Source organism: Mus musculus, chromosome 1 (assembly GCF_000001635.26).
Source record: "Mus musculus strain C57BL/6J chromosome 1, GRCm38.p6 C57BL/6J".
In the NCBI taxonomy this organism is placed as follows: Eukaryota; Metazoa; Chordata; class Mammalia; order Rodentia; family Muridae; genus Mus; species Mus musculus.
Genome location: NC_000067.6, coordinates 153,304,971 through 153,327,332, shown reverse-complemented (window position 1 = coordinate 153,327,332; position 22,362 = coordinate 153,304,971). Strand labels below are relative to the sequence as shown.

Genomic DNA, 22,362 nt, shown 5'->3' with positions numbered 1-22,362 from the left:
TCAGGGGTTTATCCCTTTAAAATAAAAGCTCATGGGTGCGGGGTGGGGGAGGGGTGGGGCTGGAGAGCTGGCTTAGAGGTTAAGAGCGCAGATTGCTTTTCCAGAGGTCCTGAGTTCAGTTCCCAGCAACCACATGGTGGCTCACAACCATCTGTAATGGGATCTGATGCCCTTTTCTGGTGAGTCTGAAGAGCGACAGTGTATGCAGGAACATAAAATAAAATAAATAAAAAGGCTCACAAACAGATTGATTCAGAGATCTGGATTGCTGTTGTTCTTTTCCTTGATTTCCCATCAGCTGTTGTTCCTTTTTTGCTTACATTCCCAAATTCTTATTGTTGCACACACACTGTCCCTGAGGGAACATGTAGCCTTCATTTACCATATTCAAATGTAAAGGTGTATTTCCGGTTAGCTCTTCCTTCAGGTCTAGTCCTGGATATGATGGCTGTGGGGTGGCTGGGTGGAGCCATGCTTAAAATTAATTTACTTCTTTTTTTTGTTTTTTAAGGAATTATTTATGTATTTTATTTATATGATTACACTGTAGCTGTCTTCAGACACACCAGAAGAGGGTATTGGATTCCATTACGGATGGTTGTGAGCCGCTGTGTGGTTGCTGGGAATTGGAACTCATAACCTCTGGAAGAGCAGTGCTCTTAACCGCTGAGCCATCGCTCCAGCCCCTGATTTACTTCCTACTGTTCTGTCCACCGCACATGCAGTGTGGACTCCATTGGCTTTCATCTGATGATTTCCCCATCTTGACACACTAGTGATCTTTCAGCTTCACAGATCGGCCCTTACGCAGATAGCTGTCAGTTTTCAGCGGGGTAGTGCTCTTAACAAAGCCCCTGCAGCCTGAGAGCATAAGTTGAAAGTGCTTGTAGTGCCCCTGTAGTGCTTTCTGGGCTTTGGCAACAGTGGTGTTGTTGATGCTTGTACTGGAGGAGTAAATGCAGAGCTGCGGTTCTTTGTTCCTTCCCAGGGTTGGTCAAGAGGACCTCGTTAGGTGTACTTCAGGAAGAGGTCAAGTCAGAGGCCAGCCTGGTGTCTCCCGAGTTCTCATTCTTCACTGTAAACTCCTAAATCCAAGCCAACCTATCAGAGAAGTTGGGGACTCTCAGTAGTTGAGCTGCAGTATTTTGTATTTCAGAATGACCAGTGGATGTGAAATGTGGATCTTGTCTATAACGGCCTGGGTTACATGTCTTCTGTCAACCACCCTGTCTGAGTGGAAAGTTCCTAGGTGGCTCCTCAGGTTTGCTGGCAAAGCCTTTGTCCTGTTAGGGAGGTGCTGGAGGCTCTGAATATTGTCAACAACTAGGTTTCCCCTTTTATCGCTTTTGTGCAGAGAAGGCTGTCCTTCCATGTGGAGCACTTCTCCCAGGTGTCAGCAACTCAGGTAGGCAGGACTCCTTCCAGGTTCCTTTCTCCCTCTTTCTGTCCCCACCTCCTGTCCTGGGTTATACCTTCTGTTCAGCCACCCTGTCAGTACCTGTCATCATATACTGTTATCTCTTTCTGGACTTGCCTATTTTTGCCTCAAGGTCATATTGAAAGTCTTAGTGATTTAGTTTTTGTTTAAGATAGGGTCTGGCTACCTTGCTCAGGCTGTCCTGAAGTGCCTGGCCTTAAGCTGTCTTCCTGCCTTAGCCTCTGAAGTTGAGCTCACAAGCATGTGCCACTTTCCCCAGACAGCTATACTCTTTGAAGGTAGTCTGGTACTTTGCCATCGTTTAGTTAAATAAAATTAACCCTTGCCAATTGCTCGCTGGGCCTGCACACTTCTGATGGAGAGTGATCCCGAGGACCTGCCCTGCCAGTCTGAGCTCTAGATAAAGGAATCTGTGTTTTAGATTTGGGGAGTAGGAAAACCACACACCCTTTACCCAAATCTTCTCAGCCTGTCCATCTAGTTTTGTATGAATAGTGAGCTATGAGTAGCTTATGCCTTTTAAATTGGTTTACCCCCAACCCCGAAAAAAATTCAAAGTAATAATAATATTTTGTGACTTGAAAACGACATGAAATTCAAATTGTAGTATATATAAAGTTTTATTGGAACAACATTAAACTCATTTAATAACGCTGTTTTGTACTACGAAGGCAGGGCTGAGTAACTGGGACAGACTATGTTCCTGCTTATAGAAGCTGAAGTGTTCACTGCCTGGCCCTCACTGCACAGTTTTGGTGAACTCTATTAGGGTACAGTAAGTCTTTTTTTATTATTATTTAAAGATTTACTTTTATTTTATGTATATGAGTACACTGTAGCTGTACAGATGGTTGTGAGCCTTCATGTGGTTGTTGGGAATTGAATTTTTAGGACCTCTGCTCGCTCTGGTCAACCTTGCTGGCTCAGTCTCTGCTCACTCCGGCCCAAAGATTTACTTAATATTATACATAAATACACTGTAGCTGTCTTCAGACACACCAGAAGAGGGCGTCAGATCTTATTACAGATGGTTGTGAGCTACCATGTGGTTGCTGGGATTTGAACTCAGGACCTTTGGAAGAGCAGTCAGTACTCTTAACTGCTGAGCCATCTCTCCAGCCCACAGTAGGCCTTAATTGAGAAATGCAAATACAGAGAGTACCCCCCCCCCCCCAGTAAGCGTTTGGTGGAAGTTGGAGCTTTTGTGTCTTCAGTCTTTAGCAGTGTGTCCGGCAGAATGTTCAGTGGGTATTGGTGGGGTAAGTGATGGACTGAGTTACGCATGCGCAAGAGGATTACCCACAACTCCCTTTCTTCAGAGCAGTACTGGGGATGGAGCTCCTGTGTGCCAACAGTACCACCTCTGTTTTCCCAAGGCATGTGTCAGTGTAGTAACTAATCTAAGATGTGCGACATAGGAATTCTATTTCTAGAACTTTAGAAACACTAATACAGAATTTTGAAAGAACTGTGTCATTTTATTTTATCTTGTGTTTTGAGGCAGGATCTCACTCTGTAGCCCAGGCTGACCTGAACTCACTGTGTAGCCTAGGTTAGCCTGAAACTACAGATGTGAACTACCATACCCACCTCCATATCTGTCTTTATTTATTTTATCTGTCGCTGTCTTCAGACACTCCAGAAGAGGGCATCAGATCCCATTACAGATGGTTGTGAGCCACCATGTGGTTGCTGGGAATTGAACTCAAGACCTCTGGAAGAGCAGTTGGTGCTCTTCCAACCACTGAGCCATCTCTTCAGCCCCATAAACAAGTTTTATCTAAAAATACATATGCACTGTCTATTGTTGGAAAGCTCCCTGTACTATGAGATCATTGGAAGGAAAGAGTCTGCTTTTCACGTATGGGGTGTATGTGTTGGTTGTAGTGTATTGAGTTGTTGGTGGGCACAGATGAGCATGCAGGCACAGAGGAAGATGAGCAGGCTGGGCTATTGGTGTGGTAGTGAACAACTGTAGATGCTGAGCAGACTGTAGTCCTGCATTGAGGTGGTCAGGCAGATGGACAGTCATCTAGTAGAGGCTGAGCGCTAACAGGAAGTGGAACAGAACCTGGCTTTGCTGGGTCTCATCTCCAGCTGGACTTGATTGGCAGCCCGGCAGCTGTCCTCTGGATTTTAGGGAGAAGTGTCAAAGTTTAGAGCAGAGCTGTTTGTTTATTTTCACTGCTCCAAATTCCTGAGACTTAAAGATAAGGGATGAGCCTGTCTTACCTTAAATGGTTAATTTCAACGTAAGGTTACAAGATGGCAGTGCACCAAATTTCTGTTGCCCTGTCTTGGTGGCTTGACCTGAGATCTGTAAGCAGGCCCTTATGGGACGTGCAAGCTCCTTTCTGTAAGATGATAAAGTTAGATGCTTGTTCATTTGGGCTTAAAATTGACAGCTTGCTTAATAGAAGCCTCCAGAAAGCTTATTAAAGTCCCATCGGCATCTCTTTCCAGGCCTTCCAGGGGCCTTCCAGGGGCCAGCCGAAAATAACTGGACCCAGTCAGTCTGGTGCCCTCTGCAGCTACATATTCATGAAATAAAATAAAGCCACTATCTCTTTCTTGGACAATGCACGCTCAGATCTCTTGTGGGAGGAGCACCTCTGGCGAGGCTGGGAGGTGAACTAGGGATGCGCTTGGTTTTCTTCTCAAACTTGAGGGCTTCTGTCTCTCAGCTCCCTCCGTTTATTTTTTGTTTTCCAGCTGTGGAGCCTTCCTGTTGTGCTGAAGGCAACAGTGAATTATTGTTTTATTTCACCCATTTTTTTTTTTAAGATATTTCTCCTATTTTCAATCTCATCTTTTTGTTCTGAAAAATTGGTGGAAAACTTGATTCACAATAGGTCTTCATGTTTTTCATTTCTTCTCTCTCTCCTCTCTTTCTCCCTCTTTTTCCCTCCCTCCCTTCCTTCTTCTTTTCCTCCTTCCCTCCCCCCTTCCACCCCTCTTTTCTTCCTTTCTTCCCTTCCTCTGTTCTTTTTTCCTTTTTGAGACAGGATCTTGCTATGTAGTCCAGGCTAGCCTCAAACTCACTATGTAGCTATGTAGCTCACCATGGCCTTGACTTTGAAGCAATCTTCCTTCCCCAAGTTTCCAGCTGCTGAGATTACAGATGTGCATAATATATAGGTAACTTATTTATGGAATTAGTTTTAGCAAGCACAGGATTTCGGAAAGCAAAAGAGCTATTTCTTTGTTTTTGTTTTCTTTGTCTGGAGGTCACTTGCATTAATGGTTACCAACCAATATCTGTTGAGAACCAGTGGTCCAGCCCATTCTAGCTGCCTACCAGCCTGTGTGAGTTCTTGGGGAGCTGTTCTGAAGGCCAGCCTTGGAAGCAGAGCTCTTCGAGGATTGTGCAGGGTGAGCGTCCCCTGCAGCGAGCTGTGGTTCGGGTTGATGTAAAATTGTAAGCTTGTGGATGTTGTCCCAGGTTTACAGACTAAGGATGTGTGTGTTTGGTGATAAGGTCAAGGATTTACTTTATTTAGTTATTTATTTCTAAATAAGGTGCTTTCCGATTCCCAGGGTGAAAAGGAATTGTTCTGCAAGTGTTCTCTGCTGTGATGACTTAATCTTCGTCCCTTTAAACCTGTACTAGGGAGTGACTTGTGGTGGAGTCTGCTAGGTACAATACATTCAAGCTTGAATTGGGTGGCTTTCTTGGAGAAGTGTGTGAAGCTAACATATTACCAGTTGTGTCAGGAGTCTCTCCCCCTCCCCCCACTTATGCCTTGAGCTTGTTGCATTGAGATTCTATTTGTTGAACAAAGACATTATTTAAATGGCAGCCAGGGAGAAAATTTTTCCTTTAAGGATTTTGTAATATGTAATGGATATCAAAGACACTTGCTGTACCGGTACTGAGGGAATCTGTAATGTGTCTGAGGGGTTAAGACAGAAACATCCATCCATAGGAAAAATGACTCGGTGGAGATTTTCAGAGTGCTAGGGAGTGCTGCAGATCACTTGAGAGGTGAGCGACAAGTCAGCCGGGAAAAGCTGATTGGCTTTTGAAAACAGCTAATGGACATGAATGAAGGACCTTCCAGGAAGGCTGGATTGTTTGAGCGTCAATATTCTAAACACAAACTAGAACAAAAATTCTAAAAATAATCAGGTAATTGTGAAGGAAGGCGTGGCTCACCTTGCGTGGAGTAACGTGAATGGTTTCAGCTTGGAAACCGGTTAGCAGAAGAAAGCGAGGTTTGCCTCTTAGTCATTCTGGCTAAGAGCAAGTGAAGAAGGCAGATTCGTGAGCCCTGTGCTGGGTGCCTCCGAGTTCTGCGGCCTCAAGAGCCGATACCTCTGTGAGGAATGAGGTGAGGTGACTTGTGACTTCCCTGTGGTCACACAGGTGGGTGTCGGTGGGATCCTGGGCTCACAAGCTTCAGTCACGCCCCTGCCCCTCTGCCACCTGAGAGCAGACTTGGCACATGAACTCTACAGCGAACTGTAGAGACCTTCACCTGGGCAAAGGACCAAGTGACTCCATCAGAGAGCTAAGCCTCGTGTCTCTGACTTTGCTGGAAAAAGCTGGATTTGGAATTTTTAGTTTTCAGATTTTTTTTTAAGAGAGCTTTATACTGATTTTTAAATGAAACGCTCTTAAAGGGACAACTTTTAGGTTCAGAGTCCTTTAACTAGTCGTGTAATATTTAGTCTTATGCCTTTTGGAATGTTGAAGGAATGTATTGAATTTCAGAATGAGGCCCTGGGTTTTGTCAGTGTCTCCTAATAGAAAAGGGGGAAGCATACCATGTACTATTCTGAAGGGTGGTCAGTAAACTCCAATTATATGGGGGAATGCACCTTATCTCATTTCCTACCTCGGCCACTATTCCTTTCTGCTTGCTGAATTGCTGAGCTCAGTTCAACTGTTCCCTTTATCTGACATCACTAAAGATAAGGCTTCAAGGCGGCCTGGTTGATCTCCAGTTCTAGTCTGTTTCTCCTCTGCTCCCAGTAAATTCTGACCCTGCTATGGTGGCTTTGTGTGTGTGTGTGTATTCCTCAAGTTTGCTGAGTAGGTCTAATGTGCATTTTTATTGACTGATTAGCGAGATAGCTTCTGTACCCCCAGGAACTTTCCTTTGTCACCCGTTCCTTCTTTCAGGCTCCAGAGCCCCACCATTCACTTTGATTTCTGTTGATGCAAATTTGCCAAGCTATCAACCTCCGACTTGCTAATCTTTCTGGAGCTAAGGTTCATTTGAAGGTCACTGGTGGGTTTTTTCTTTCTTTCTTTCTTTCTTTCTTTTTTTTGGCTTTATTTCTGAGAACGGGCCATAATTGCCTTGGAAGACTTGTGTTTGTGGTGGGTTTGTGCCTCGGCCTGTCATAGTTCACTTCTCTGAATTGAAGATTCAGACAAACAAACAAACTCAACCCAGACCCAAACACTTCAACCCAGAGCCCTCCAGGCTTGAGCTGCCTGAGGAATTTCCGTGTTTCTGTCCGCCCTTTCTGCTTTCCTTACAGACAGACCGACCTCCTCAGCCCCTACCTTCTTTCTGTCCTTGTGTGGAGAATGTGGTTACACCACCACATAAGAAGCACTGGGGACTGTTAAAGGCTTTGATGAGTTTCTTTTCTTGTGGGATGGGGTGGCACTCCTTGCTGCACAGAAGTAGGGTGAGATGGGGGAGGGAGTGTTGGTTTTAGAAGCCTCCACCCCTGCTTCTCTCTCCTCCCCCTCCCACTGGTAAAATATGTTCTTGGCGTGTTCTATCAATTGATTCCAAAGAGAATGAAAATGTCCTACCTTTTCCAGGAGAAGAAAGGGTGTAGGGAGAACACGGAATGCGTTGTCAGGCACTAGGAAGTAATAATTTCCCGCCTTCAGCTCACACTGTAATTGAAGGCAGGAAAAAGTTTGCCTGCAGATTTCTAAATTCTATGACCATCTTAGGAATACGAGATTGCTCCTTGGCAATGTAAAACTATTGATTGACATGGAATTTCAGTTTTGTGTCCTTAACTTACAACATTTAGAACCTTAGCTTCTGGGAGGTGAACACTTTTAGAGTAGGTGGCTGTTGTGGTTTAAATGTGTACCAAGTTCATGCCTCGGCCACCGATCCAGTCTTCTCGTGTTGACAGAGGGGTGGTTATTTATGAAGACCTGCTCTAAGTGTCTTTGGCATGGCTGTGGGTTTATTGTGAAAGTCAGTTTGGATCCTCCTGGTTTATTTATGCTCTTGCTGTGGGATGCTTCCATTGTGTTACAATCCACAAGAAGACCCTTACCAGGTAGGTACCAGCAGGCTTTGGGATGTCTCAGCCTCCAGAACCTTGAGCCAAGTCAATTTCTGTTTATTTTAAATTACTCAGTCTGAATATAGCAGCAGGAAATGGATCAAGATAGTGGCTAACTAGAGTAGTAATAATGAAATTATGGAGTTTGTAGAGAATATAGGTAAATCCTATATATAGTCATACATGCCTATATCCATGCAATGCCTGGGAGGTGGGATGGAGGTCAGAAGTTCAGAGTTACCTTAGGCAGCTGTGGGAGCCCAAGACTCAACAACAGTCCTTAGGGAAGTTTAAGCTGTTAAAAATATTTTGACAAAAGGATTCGAGTTTAATTTATTTTAAACTCATACCAAGGAAATTGGGGTTGGTGAGATGGCTCAGTGGATAAAGGGACTTTATTCAGCCTAGGGACCTGAGTCTGATTCTTGGAACTTGTATAAGGGTAGGAAGAGAGACTTGACCCCATAAAGCTGTTCTCTGACCTACAGACATGCACAAGTATATATACACACCATGGCATGTGTACCCACCACATGCATGTGTACACAGTAATGCATACAGTTAATGGTGGTGTGGTTGCCTGAGGCTTGTAGTTAATCTGCTCAGCTGCGTTTCTCAGGTGTTCCTGCTCATCACATCAAATAGTCTGATAGGTCTAGTGACTTCACCTGTGACTGGTGAGCCTGATGCTTTTAGGGGCTAGGGTAGAGGACAGTGTTAAATCCCCTGGGACCAGAGTCACAGACAGTAATAAGATGCTTGATGTAGGTGCTAGGAACTGGACCTGAGTCCTTTGACAGAGCAGCAAGTGCTCATAGCTGCTGAACCTTCTCTTCATCCCCTGAGGTTCTATGTTTGTTTTTTTAAAGACAGGGTCACACCATGTAACTGGCTGGCTTGGAATTCATTGGGAAGGTTAGGCTGGCCTTGAACACGTGGAGATTGGCCTGCCTCTGCCTCCCGAGTGCTGGGATTAAAGGTGTGCATCATCACGCTCAGCTAAGTTTTTGACTTGTGTTTTAATATGAGATCATAATTTGATACAAGCGAGCATCCTAAGAATTTTCCTTGCAGTTGTTCATGTTGGATGTGGGGAGAAGCTGGGATGAAGGTTATGGGGTGGGGACTGATGACGCTTGTTAGATGCCTTAAGACCACTTCGTGGGAAAAGTGTTGCGATCAGGAGACCGCATGCCCCAGATTGACTTTGTAGATCACTTCTATGCAGAGTTGGAATTTATAGTGAGTATTTTAGATAAACACATGCAATAGAAACTTCCCAAGAGATTACAGATTCTTAGAATTTTACAGATTATGAAAGTTTATGGAAACATCTGTAATGCAGCTGTGATAAAGTTTGTTTACTTTTATCAACTTTAGAAGTTCAAGCATGTTTACTGCTGTCGTCAGGGTTTTTACCCCATGCCGAGATAGAAGTTAGCACTGACCTGTGGTGGACATGGGAACCACTTGGTTTGGTAGTCATCTTGAGAAGGCTTTGGTTTTTGATGACATCCCGTGTAAAACTGGGCTGTGCTGGCCCAGACGGCAGTGGTGGGTGTGGATCATGACTAGGGGAGACTCTGGAAACAGACAAACCTTCCAGATGTCTAGAGAATGTGGACTTGCGGCGGCCTGTGCTTGCCGTTCTTGTGTCTGTATCTGTCCTGCTTTGACTTTCATGGTTGCTTTAGGGAAGGGCCCGAGGACCTGTTTCTTAGATTGGGAAATAAAATGGAAGTTAACGTTTTTCTGGAAGCCTTTTAGTTGGTATTGGCTTTTCTGTGAGAGAAAGAGACCGAGAAGCCGTCTCAGTCCCTTAAGGCCGACTGTGGGTGGGGGCGGCCTCGAGGATGTGGCTGAGAGGTAACGGAAAGCAGATTCATTCATGGCTCTGGTGAGCTTCAGTTATGAAACGGGCCTCCAGTGCCCCAGTCAGCAGCCTGTGAACCATGCCTGACTGAATGGGTCTTGGTTTTGAAATTTACAGATTGCCTGGATCCCCACTGTCTCCTTGGCCTTCTTCTCAGATGCAGCTGTTTTTGTTACTACATCATTTTGTGTTTTAACTGGCTGGTTACTTTCCCAGTCCCTTTTATGGTGAATAATGACACATGGAGCTTGAACACCCAAGTGTGTGGCTAATCAAACAGGAAATCTCAAGGAAGCACAGAGAAACAAAAGACAAGACAGGAAAGGTCATTCATGAGCCTAGGCAGTAGACATCTGCGGGAACATCTGACAGCTTGAGACAGGCTGGAAACTCAACCAGTGGAATGTTTTATGTGGGACTTGCTGTTTTTCTTATGCATTGGAAATATTAAGCCTTAATAAATTAGATAGAAGTGAAGGTGAAAGAGAGAGAGAGAGAGAGAGAGAAAAGAATGTGGCATTCTTGCCTTTCAAACGGGAAGGCAGCTCTGGCCGCAGGGTGCCTTGGATCTAAAAGTCTGATGTGTCCTGTCTGAAGCAGCAGTGAAGCTGCATGTGGGGTGAACGAGTGACTGGAGGTGACGACCGGGTTAAAAGATGGCTTTAAGCAGTGCCTGAGGAATAGGAGGTTAAAAACAATTAGGCGGCACGGCTATCATTGTAGCGGGAGGATTTTGACTTCCAGGCAGCCTGGGCTGCATAGCTAGTCTATAACCAAAGAACCAAAGAGAAGAAGAAAGAAAAATGTGGTCTAGTAGGAGAGCAAACCTATCAACAGATCCCTAATGCTAATCCTGGGACACAGAGTTGTGACAAGAACAGAAAACACCATGGGAACCGCGGAAACTCCAGTTACCTACAGAGATGTCAGCAGTCCGTATGAATACTACAAAGACAGTCCATATAAATGCCTTCTCAGAAGCAACTGTCTGGTGACCTTTAAGATTTATTTATTTATATGTATATGAATACACTGTTGCTGTCTTCAGACACACCAGAAGAGGGCATCAGATGCCCATTACAGGTGGCTGTGAGCTACCATGTGGTTGCTGGGAATTGAACTCTGGACCTCTGGAAGGAAGAGCAGTCAGTGCTCTTAGCTGCTGAGCCATCTCTCCAGCCTGTATAGAGATTCTTGCCTCCTCTGATCAGAGACTTGTCAGGACCAGCCATTTAAATGCTATCTTCTACATAATAATGAAATTAGGAAGCTACAGAGCAGAACTGCCCATTAAGCACCAGGAGGTGATGCAGATGTGAAGGGAAGGAGCTTTGGGCCTCTTAGGTGGAAGCTGAGGCAGTGCTGGTTGTGTGCCTGGCTCTGCATTTCAGTCACAGTGGGCTTCTGCACACCACAGAGATGCTCTCTTCCCCCTTGACTGCCCCCTAAATGCAGCTGCTAAAGGTCTAGTGGAGTTTCAGCTCTTCCCGGAAGACCACTGATTTCAAACTCTCCTTCATCGTATTTGTATTTGTCTTTATGTTATGCCAGATCTATAGTTCATCTGATTCTGAACTTGAGGGGAAAGGCTGCAGGCCTGTGAGGTGAGGGGTGTGGTACTGTCGCCAGGATTTACCCCATTAGATGAATACTCCGATGCTAATATAAACTCAGTGATTTCTTAGTCCCTCTTATGAAATATTTAGAATATCTATTATGCAGGAGACACTGTAAAATTCGGGGACGGGGGAGAGAGGATCTGAGCTTTAAAATCTGGGTGAAATGATGCGGCACCGAGGGGCTATTAACTGTCTTCCTCCACTGGCTTTGTGTCTCTGGTGTACACACAGCCTGGTATCCTCTGTCTGGCAGTCTGTACTCAGAAAAGCTCGTTGGATGAATGAATTCAATGGAGACTTCTGTGACACTGTGACCACTGTGTACAGATGACCTCAAGAAGCAGCAGCGGTTTGTTTATGTTTTCCCAAGATGGAGTTTCCCTTTAGATAGGGTTGGAGTTGGATGTCTGGGGTAGGTTGGAGTACGTGGTGTAGCTTCTGCAATAGCATAGCACTAGACCCCTGTACCAAAGAACCCCAACAAGAAAGTCATCTACCAAACATTGATACCTGGTTTTCTTTTATGTGGTGGGTCTGTGGTGAGTGGTTCAGGGCTATCTGGATGTGGGATTATGGTCCTCATCTGCCATTCCTTAGAGGGCCTTCCTTGTTTACGGTTGATTTTGAGGGATGAGCACTTCTCGCCTCCTAATCGGTGCACACTGTTGAGAACTGTGTGTCTTAAGTGTTAAGACTAAGACCTGATGTGGCGCACATCATTTGCACTGCTATGACAAGGACAATGAGAACAGATTTTGGCAGACAGCAGTGCATAGCGACGTTTCTCCCTGAGCTGTGCCTGCCAACTCCTGTGTGGCAGTACCCACTTCCCCCACATGGTGGTCTTTTTGTGGAGTCTTCCTCAGAGATCTCTTCTCATTTGAGGACAGTAGCTGGCATATCGTCAGTGAGCCCTAAAGATCCTAGATCTTCCTAGAGCCTCCTTCCTAAGGAAAGCCTACATTTTTCTCCTGCTACCTCAGCCTGACCTCCACTCCCTGCCTTGGCAGAATTTACTTTATTTTTATTTTTTTAATTTGAAACTTATCATTAACCAGGAGGTGGTGGTGCACGCCTTTGGTTCTAGCACTTGGGAGGCAGAGGTAGGAGTTTAAGGAGTTCAAGGCCAGCCTGGTCTACAGAGTGAGTTCCAGGACAGCTAGGGCTACTCAGAAAAAAAAAAAAACCCTGTTTCAAAAAACAAACAACAAAACAAAACAACCATGAACAAACAGAAAAGCCAATAACAACAAAAAGAAAGAAAGAAAGAGAGAAAGAAAGAAAGAGAGAAAAGAAAGCCAACTCCCCAAATTTCTTTACTTTTGAGAATTTCATACATGAGTTTTTCTTTGCTCTAATCCCTCTCAAATTTATGGTTTATTGTTTTAAAAATATTTTTATATATACACCTTTATAAATACAAGCTGCTGAGCTCTATAGTGTTACCCACATGTATGTGTTTAGCACTGGCCACTTTGAATTGGGTGACCCGCTAGGGTGCTTGTCCTTGAAGAAGGCCCATCCACTCTCAGCAGCCATTACTTGCCTTCAGTTCTTCATCTGGATGTGGGGCCTTGAGATTTCCCCCATCCATGTTAACCTGTTAGTTGCTGCTGCTTTCTTTGCATGTCTTCTTTAGCTAACCCCATCGTTGGGATGATGTGGGTCCAGCTTCCCTGCCATGGGGAGAAGACACAGTCCCCCAGGAGGCCCTCTGTCTCCTACAGTCTGTTAGCCTCAGAATTTACCTTTTAATGTGATGGTTTCACTCTTGGTTCTCAGCCCCTGCCTTGACTCCGAGATCTTACTTATTGGGTTGATGCACACCTGAATCGCCAGGCTATCCATGTCAGATCCATCTTGGGGGAGCACATCTGTCTACAGGATACAGCTGCACAGGACAAGTCTTGATTTAGTCAACAGTTCTGATTCTGTTTACCTTCAGCAATGATAGAAGAATCACAACCGTTTTAAAATCCAGATGTGTTTTAGAAATACCACTCATTATGTCATCCACTGGTTACATGACCACACAGTCACCTTTCTGGAATCTTAGCATTAGGAACATATGAAATCAGCAGATTTAGCAAAATGGTTGTATATTACAGTGTACATATATTGTATATGCCATAACTGACATTTTGGCTGTGAAGTATGTTCACATGAAATAGGGTGATTAAAGACCAAGATAGCCTCACACAGGATGTATTCTACTAAACAAAACATCTATGCTTTAAAACTTTTTAAAACTTAGAGTCATAGATAGAAGATCATGGGTGCATACCACATTTGGTTGCACTTATAAGTTGTACCACTTCTACGGTTAGTGGTGTGTAAACATTTAACATAAAACCAGCAGTTGATGAATTGGTTATTATCCAAGCAAATGGATAAAGCTCTGTAATACTCACTTCTGCACGGCTGGGGAGATGGCTCAGCAGTTAAGAGTACTTGTTGCTCTTGCAGAGGACCTGGGTTCAGTTCTCAGCACCCACATGGTGACTAGCAACCATCTAAATAAACTCTAGTTTCAGGGATTTCAATGCCCTCCTGACCTCTAAGGCACCAGGCACACATACAGTGCACATGCAAACATGCAGGCAAAACATCTATACACATAAAATAAATGAAAGCCAAAGTTCTGTTACATTGAAAGGATGAATTTCTTTCTTTTTCTTTTTTTCTTTTTTAGTATTGGGGATAGCTTTGAACTCTTGATCCTCCGGCCTCAACGTCCCACGTGTGGGATTACAGGTTTCATGCGCTTCTGGAGAATCAAACTCCAGGCTTTCTGTTTGGCAGGCAGGCATCCTGCCACCTGCACACAGACCTGTATTCAGGTTTTTGTGGAGGACCAGTTTCACCTCTAAAGTTCACTCTAGTTCTGCTGAGAGCTTGGTGTGTTAAAGCTGCTTCATTTGAGATACCTTCTGAGTCGGAAGTAGGTTTGCTTGCCTGCAGACGCTGATACGGGTGTCATCTGTGCTCTCTGCTCTTTTTTTTTTTTTTTTTTTAAAGAAAGTGAGTATTTCTAGGAACTCTTAAGTTACCGTTCTCAGGAGTGGTCCTAAATGCTCATGCCAGTAGGTTTCTCTTATCTTCTTTTTGCTTTCTAAAGGATTGTGATCTCTTTGAATTGACTTCTTTTACTTCTGTTTCTTGGAGGTTTCTTGGTCTGATTTTCTTCATTTGCTCAGAAACCTAACCCTTTGCTCGGATGCACTGTGTGGTCTTCTGGGCTTTACTGTCCCAGCTTCTTTGGGAATGAAACCTCCTTCTCTGTAAACCTTGCTCCACTTTTCTGCCAGTGTGATAAACAGTGTTTATTGTGCCTCTCATCGGCCCTTGGAGGTTACTTAGCATCTTCTTTGGGCGTCTCCTCAGAGAGTCTTGAATATATTGGTTTTATTTCCAATTTTTCCAATATTGACCATGTTGGGGACAGGAGCTGTGTTTGACTGAACTGTTGGGTCAGTGGTTTAGAGCTTAGGTCTGGACTTGTGAAATGGGAGGCATCGGCTGTTCTTCCATTGTCTTGATGAATCCGAAGTTTTCATTCTAAATGTGACAGTGAGGCACAGGGGTGAGTTCAACAGTTAAATATGTCCAGACCCTGCCTTTGGAAGAGTGAAAGAGGTACATTCATTCAGTGTTGGAGATAGGCCATAGAATTATTTTCTCACAGTTTTAAGAATCTCTTGTGCACAACGGGAGACCTGCCTAGGCGTTTGTTCTGTTGAACTTCCACTCAGAACAAGAAAAGAGCTGAAACCAACTGTAGACTTGTTTCCTTTAAGAAGCCTCTCCCCCCCACCCCCCAGAACTCATAATACCAAGTTTCTTTTCTTAGGATAGCAAAATTTCTCAGGCGAAGGCTTTCTGTTTCTGTTTTATTAACTATAAAGTCCTAGGCACTAGGGATGTAACTAACTCATTGGTAGAGTTTGTGTTTCGCGTGTATCATCAGGCCTTGGGATCGGTCCCCAGCACTGTAGTCTCCCCCATGAGTTCACACAGACTAACACACATGTACACACATCCATATATTCTATATATTCTAAATTGCTGCATGTGCGTGTGTGTGTGTGTGTGAGACAAAGTCTTACTATAAGGTCTAGCCAGGGCCTTGAACTTGATCAAACTTGGAACTTGATATGTAGATCAGACTGGCCTCTGCCTCCTCAGTGCTGAGATTATTGGTATGGTCATTATGCTGTGTGTGTGTGTGTGTGTGTGTGTGTGTGTGTGTGTGTGTGTGTGTGTGTGTGTATGTTATTGAGACAGGATTTGTCTGTATAGTTCTGGCTGTCCTGGAACTCACTCTGTAGAGCAAGCAGGCTGTCCTGGAACTCAGAGACCCATCTGCTTCTGCCTCCTGAGTGCTAGGCTCAAAGGTGTGAGCCACCACAGACCGCTTCTGTTTATTTTTGAAATAAGGATCACTAAAGCTTCTCTCTGTCTATAGTATTCATTCTTAATCCTGACCACCAGTGGCCCTGGGGATTCGTCTTCACAGTTGAAATCCTAGTTAACCGAAATGCTTCTCTAGAACTTATCAGCAGCCAACTAACTTGTCTCTGAGTTTCCTTGTCTTTAGATATAACATGTGATTTCCGGTTGCTTAGTATGAATTGTCTGTTTTTACATAGAGGTAAATACAAGGTAAAATAATGGTTTGCTTGTTCAGCAATACAATTTCGGTGCACAGGAATGTTTAATAGATTGTGGAATAAAAAGCTTCCTTAGAAAGATGGCAGGATCTTCCGGAGTGTCCCTAATCTCCACTGGACTTTAATGTTTCCTTCTTGCTTTTGAAAGAAGTTGGTTTTGTCCTCTCTTCCTAAAGAGCAATGTTACTGCTTGGCTTTGAGCCTTACAGAAATGCTACTATGTACCTAGTCATGGTGAAGCCTTAACAGTTTCCACTTTCGACAGCTTTTCTAAAGGCAGCTCATTCTTTCTCCCGCCAGTGCAGTGAAGGTTACAGTGTAGCTAGATCATCTTGCTGGCTGATTTTGTTGTATGGGAGTAATGCCCCTGTGGATATCTTCACGCATGCTTCCTGGTGCTCACATAGGAGAGAGTCTCTGCAACTTGGTGGTGCACTCACAACAATGTGTGTCTTCAATTTTATGAGATAATACTGATTTTTCCCCCCCTGGGGTGGTATCAGTTTGGATGTCCACCAGCAGTGCTGGCAAGCTAGCTGGTCTACCCCTGACACTGGAAATTCTTAAATGTACCAACTCATTAGTATAAGATTGTGTCAAAGTGTTTTGCATCTAAAGTTTTCTTTCCATGTCTTTCTGGATCTTCCCTATTTCTTTTCCTGTAGAATGTTGCTTCATGGTTTTTGCCTTTATTGCTTGGTAGAATTCTGCAGGTACGTTGCTACTGATTCGTCATTAGCTCTGCATTATGTCTGAATGTGATTTGTCTTCTTATTTTTTCTACTTTTTTTTGATATTTTCTTTTTTAAATATCTGGTTTTTTACTATATGTATGAGTGTGTTGCTGGATTCGTGTCTGTGTACCACATGCGTACCTGGTGCCCTCGGAGGTCAGAAGAGGACAGCAGACTCCTTGGAATTAGAATTAAAAATGGAAATGATTCACCATGTGGGTGCTGGGAATCGAATCCAGGTCTTTTACAAGAGCAGCAAGTGCTCTTAATCACCAAGCCATCTATCTGTCCAGCCCTGTTGGGCGGTGTTTCTTAATTTCAGTATGACCATATTTATTAGTACATTCTTTGGCAGTCAGCCCTTCTGTGTCTTATGTAAGAAATCTTTGTTTCTTTTTAAGATCTAAGGTTTGGGTTTTCATTGTGTGCATTTTCCTTACTGGCGAGTGCAAGTCCTTTTCAGATGTATTCTATTTTAGAAAGATCTTAGTTATATTTAGGACTTTTTCTTCCGTGTAAATTCTAGAATGAGGTTTCTCAGAAACTTCTTTGCATCTTGATTTAATCCATACTGACTTGATGCCCATTTGGTTTGCGTTAACGTTCAGATATTATTGAGTTTGTCATAAACTTGTCATAATTTACATGTTTTTAAGTAATTCCAATAATGTTTTATAATTTCAACCTCAAGAGTCTTGTTTTTCTGTTGGATTCATTCCTGGGTTCTTTTTTATTGCTGACTTAATTTCAAAGTAAACCGTAATCCTTTGTAGCAGTGTGCAGAAAAGTGTAGCTTTTAAAATATGGGGCTTCAAGGGATTTGTTTAATTCTCTTCTTTTGATCATTTATCTTTAGATTCATTCAAGTTTTTTATGTAGACAGTCATCCATAAAAATAATAGTTTTATGTCTTCGTGCTAATCATATTCAGAACTGCGGATTCTGAAATCTTATTTATAATCTAAGTTTGGTACAAATAGTGATGAGGCTTATCAGGTGTCATGGCAGACACTGATCACAGCTGCTCGGAGAGATACAGGCAAAAGCATCAAGAATTCAAGGTCACCCTCAGATGGAGGGCTGCCTCTGCAGACAAGAGCAACAGAAAAGGAACAAGTGACAGAATTGTTGGGGCTGGGTACAGGCTTTCAGTCCCCACAGCATATGGTGTCTCTGAGTCGGATTCTAAGTTTTGGGGATAGGTAGGTCCATGTGTCATCCAGCTGTAGGTCCTGAGACGTTGCCAGTAGAGTATGCTACGGTCCCCTTAGGAACAGCTAGGGTATGAAACAGAGAAAGCAGTCCCATAAAGCAAAGAATTGCCCAAATTCCATTCAGCTTCAAGTTCTCACAAGATATTGTGCCATTAAAAACCAGAGTATAACTACCTGAGTCTAGAACATAACTTTGATACATAGACACACACACATATAACTTTTCTCAGATTTTATTATACATAATTTCCCATGACTTCACTACTCCGTGCACATGTGTGTGTGTGTGTGTGTGTGTGTGTGTGTGTCTGCCCACGCGCATGCACACGTGCGTGTATTAACTGAGGACTGAGTTACCCATGAGAACAGCTTCCTCTTCCTGCAGCATCTGGCTGTTGTTGCTTCAGCTGCACTCAGTATGCGCCAATCCATCTGTTTTTCTGCGATTCCCATGGAGACTGAATCTGTATAATTTGCATGTTCTTATTGTCTCTTTCTCCTAACATTTTTTTTTACTGGCATTTTTTAAGCCGAGGTCTGTGTCTTCCAGGATGGGGTGGGGAGCTCATTACATGTCGCCGGGTGGGTGAACCAGCTGACCCACTGAGAGGATTGGCAGCTTGCACCTTGATCTCTCAGAGTGAGCTGCTGCAAACCAAACCAAAGTGTGGCTTCCATGCACTCACCAAGCTTAGGAGGACAGGGTTGTACACTCTGAGTGTCCCTAACTCTCTCCCTACGAAAGCTTCGGCTATGCACAGCCCAGCTGCCAGCCGCTTTTCAGTCAGTGCCACAGGAAGCAGAATCAGCCAGCTAATCCTTTCCCAAGTTCCCGACTTGAGATGTTGTAAGATGCAGAAATGGTAGGCTGTGAACTTTAACTTGTACTGCCATAAGGGGCAGAAACAGTAAGTCTCTGGCGTTACTGGGCTGGAGAATCTGCCTTCGTTCCTTTCTGGAAGGGTTCCTTTCTGAACTTGTGGATTCCCTGGAGAAGTTGGACTTCTCTTTGGCTTCAGCTAGAGCGCTCCGGGAGAGGAGCCAGAGATGTCCCGAGGCTATGCATTTTTTTGTGTGTGTGTGAGAACTGTAGTTTGGCAGACATTTTAAAATGAGTTACCAGCCCAGGAATCTTGTGTCTGGGTGCTCAGGCTCCTTCCAGCTGGTATCCTCAACTGTCTACTGAGTGGTAGACAGGTGCAGGCTGAGTTTTGGCAGGGCTGTCACTGGGGACTGTAAGAGAGCAAGCTGTCTTCCTGTTCCTGGTATCTGTAGGTTCCTAGTGAAAACCCCTGCTTTCAGAACCAGCCCTGGCTTCCTGGTTGTTTCCCAGAGATTCTGCATTGAGACCCCGCCATCTTCCAGCATGTTCGTGTCCTTTGGCCTCTTCCTCCCCCCTCTTCTTCTTCTTCAGAGTCATGCCATTGGCTGGCCTCTGCCCCTCAGCACTCTTACTCATACTAAAAGTGCTCATTTCAGTTACCTTACCTTCTAATCCAGAGCGAGCATGCGCACCAACTGGCTCCTTTGGTGGGTGTCTCAGATTACTCCTTTAGCTGATGATAAGCAGCTTGAGAGCCGAGAAGGCCTAACCATTTGTAATTCCCAGTGGTGTTCATTAACTAATTTAGATTCTGTGACCTTTGCTGTGTTTACATTTTCGCCTCCAGACAGAACACAGTGTGTTTGGAGGGGTGATGCTCACAGAGGCTGGAACTCAAGGAATGATTGTCTTGATCTTGGGGTTTGCTAACACAAGCACAGGTGAAGGCCCCAAGAGGCCCACATAGTGATCACTCCATTGTTCCAGAGCTTGGCTCCGGTTTTCAGGGGTTCTGCTTCTTCGCCGGGAGGGCGAACACCAGCCGTGTCCAGATTTGTGTGTTTATATTTGGAGGATGAGAGTGCTGAAGTCCAGTTTCTCATTAGGGCTTCACGGCACAGTAAATGGAAAAGCCTGAGAAACTTGTAAGTCTGGATGTGTCTCCTCCTGCTGAGTTTTGTGGTGGCTGTCCCGAGTGTGTGCACTCTTGTGTCTCCTCTTGTCTCTCTAACTCACAAGTCCCAGCCCTCATGAACTCACTTCTGCTTTAATAACACGCCACTGTGTATCCTGTAGCCAAATCTAGTCACTGTCAATTTCTTTGGTAAATAGGACACTTTTCTTACCATAACGCCCACATTCCATTTCCTTTTGTAACAAGTGTCATTTTCGGTATATACTTCAACCCTTACAAATGGTTGTGAGCCAACGTGTGGTTGTTGGGAATTGAACTCAGGACCTCTGGAAGTGCTCTTAATCAGTGAGCCATCCCTCCAGGCCCCAATATATTTTATTGCTTTTATTTTATGGGCATTAGTATGTTTTTGCCTGCACATAAGTCTGGATTAGGTTGTGAGATCTTAGAATTGTAGACAACTATTAACAGTCAGTTGTAACAAATATTGAAACTTACGGTCATTTAAAGGTAAACATTTTAAATCAAAAGAAAAAAAACCATAAGTATTCTTTCCCAGGAATCATTGTAAACGACAGCAAATGCCAGGAAGCAGTGCCATAAGGACACTATATAGGAACATCTGTTGTTGTTTCTCATTATGGATGGTTGTGAGCCACCATGTGGTTGCTGGGATTTGCACTCATGATCTCTGGAAGGAGCAGTCAGTGCTCTTAATCTCTGAGCCATCTCACCAGGCCCCAATATATTTTATTGTTTTTATTTTATGCACATTGGTATGTTTTTGCCTTCACACATGTCTGGGTTAGGTTGTCAGATCTTAGAGTTTTAGACAATTGTTTTTTTCTTTTTTCTTTTTATTTTTTTTACAATATCTCAAGTGGGATTTATTTGGTGGACCTCAATAAGTTCTCAGAACATTTGCTGTAACTCAGGTAGAAATAGGCGAGTATTCACATTAGTCTGTAGTCCAAAAAGGTATTTCAACTAAAATATGTCAATTCTCACATCTGCAGTGGCTTAGAGATAGTTGGTGGTCAGTATTGTGTTTCTGTAGCTTCTTCAAGCAGAGGTACAGTGCTCAATGCTTTAGAGGGTTTTGCAAATTCATTTCCCTTTTGTTCAACAATGCCTCATCTCCACTATGTAAAACCTGGTCTCCAGTGCCACTATCTATTATCTGCCTTACATTAGGTCTTACTTCAGGGCTATTACACAAAGTGATTACGTTATAAAAGGCCTCCAGATCACTCAGTTTAAATGTTACAGATGGCTTCAGTACTGATTCAGGAGTAAGGGAACTTCCTCCAATGATTCTCAGGTTGATAAATTTGATTTTCCAAATATTTTCCACAAAAGAGCTTCGGATAAGTCCAAAAATTTGCTCAAATGTGCCCAAACAAGAATTTCCTCGGTGGACAGTCCCTGCAACTCCAACCATAACTAATCCATGAGGAGAAGACACACATTTTGGTCCTTGAGAATCAAGGTTGGGACTGAGAAAGAGAAATTCCTCTTTAGCTAATGACAGTAAGCGAAGGCTCACGATTTCTGCTCCTTGGTAGTCTACCATGTTTTGTTCTGAGGTGTTATAATAAAACCTAAGCTTGGCGTCGTGCCAGAAGGGCTGTGGGCCCCAGTCGTTTTGAGGTGGGCCCAGAAAAGGATTCTGAGAATTAAGAAGTTCAAAGAACCAGTGACAGAATTCTTCTCCTAAGCGACGAAAATCAACCTTTTCAGCTGCTTTATCTTCCTTTGCCTGCTGCTCCAAGAGCTGGATGTCCTCCGTCTCTGTAACTGGCTCTGCTGTGTCCTTCAGTTTTCGTGACTGTTTTCCCCAGTAATCTTTTGCATACTGAATAAGATTGTGTTTTTCAGCAGTTGGAGGTACAACCACCCCTTGCTTTGCCAAATACTTAAGTATGACTTCTCGGTGGACTTTTTTGAGCCTCAGAAGTTCTTCTACATTTTGGCTATACACTAATATTGCATGAATAGCATCTTGGCGGTCCACAGGCTGCACCAGGCGGTTGGTGATGGTGTCGCAAAGGGCAATGATCTCGTCGTTGTCCAGCAGGCCGAGTAGGTTTCGGCAGCCCTCCGACTCTAAGTGGCTGAGCCCCGACATCTCGCCCCCGGGGATGGGGGGGCAGAGGACGACGCCACCGGTGTCGCCCTCACGGCCCACAGGCCAGCCGGCGCCTAGACAATTGTTAACACACAGTTGTAACAGACATTGAACCAGGCGGTCATTGAAAGATAAATCTTCAATTGAAAGGACGCAAAATCTTCAAATGAAAAGACGAACAAAATCCATAAGTATTCTTCCCCAATGATCATTGTAAACCACAGAAACAGGCCAGGAAGCTGCACTATAAGGACACTATCTAGAAACATCTTGTAAATGCCAGAGGCACTGACAAATGCTTTCTTGACTTATCCTCTGGGCTCTGGTCCAGTCGAAATGAGCCTCCTTGTGTGGAGTTTGTGGTGGCTGTCCGGAGTGTGTCTCCTCTTGTCTCTCTAACTCCAAGTCCCAGCCCAAGTGAACTCACTTCTGCTTTTATAACACTCTGAGTATGACTATCC

At 44.0% G+C, this 22,362-nt stretch overlaps 1 protein-coding gene and 1 pseudogene across 1 annotated transcript in view; one reads left to right on the top strand and one right to left on the bottom strand.

Moving 5' to 3' along the window:
* The window catches only part of Lamc1 (laminin, gamma 1), a 113,865-nt gene that overhangs the window by 5,454 nt on the left and 86,049 nt on the right, over positions 1–22,362 (top strand). The gene's annotated exons all lie outside the window — the stretch shown is intronic.
* Gm8818 (predicted pseudogene 8818) lies at positions 20,642–21,977 on the bottom strand (annotated as a pseudogene).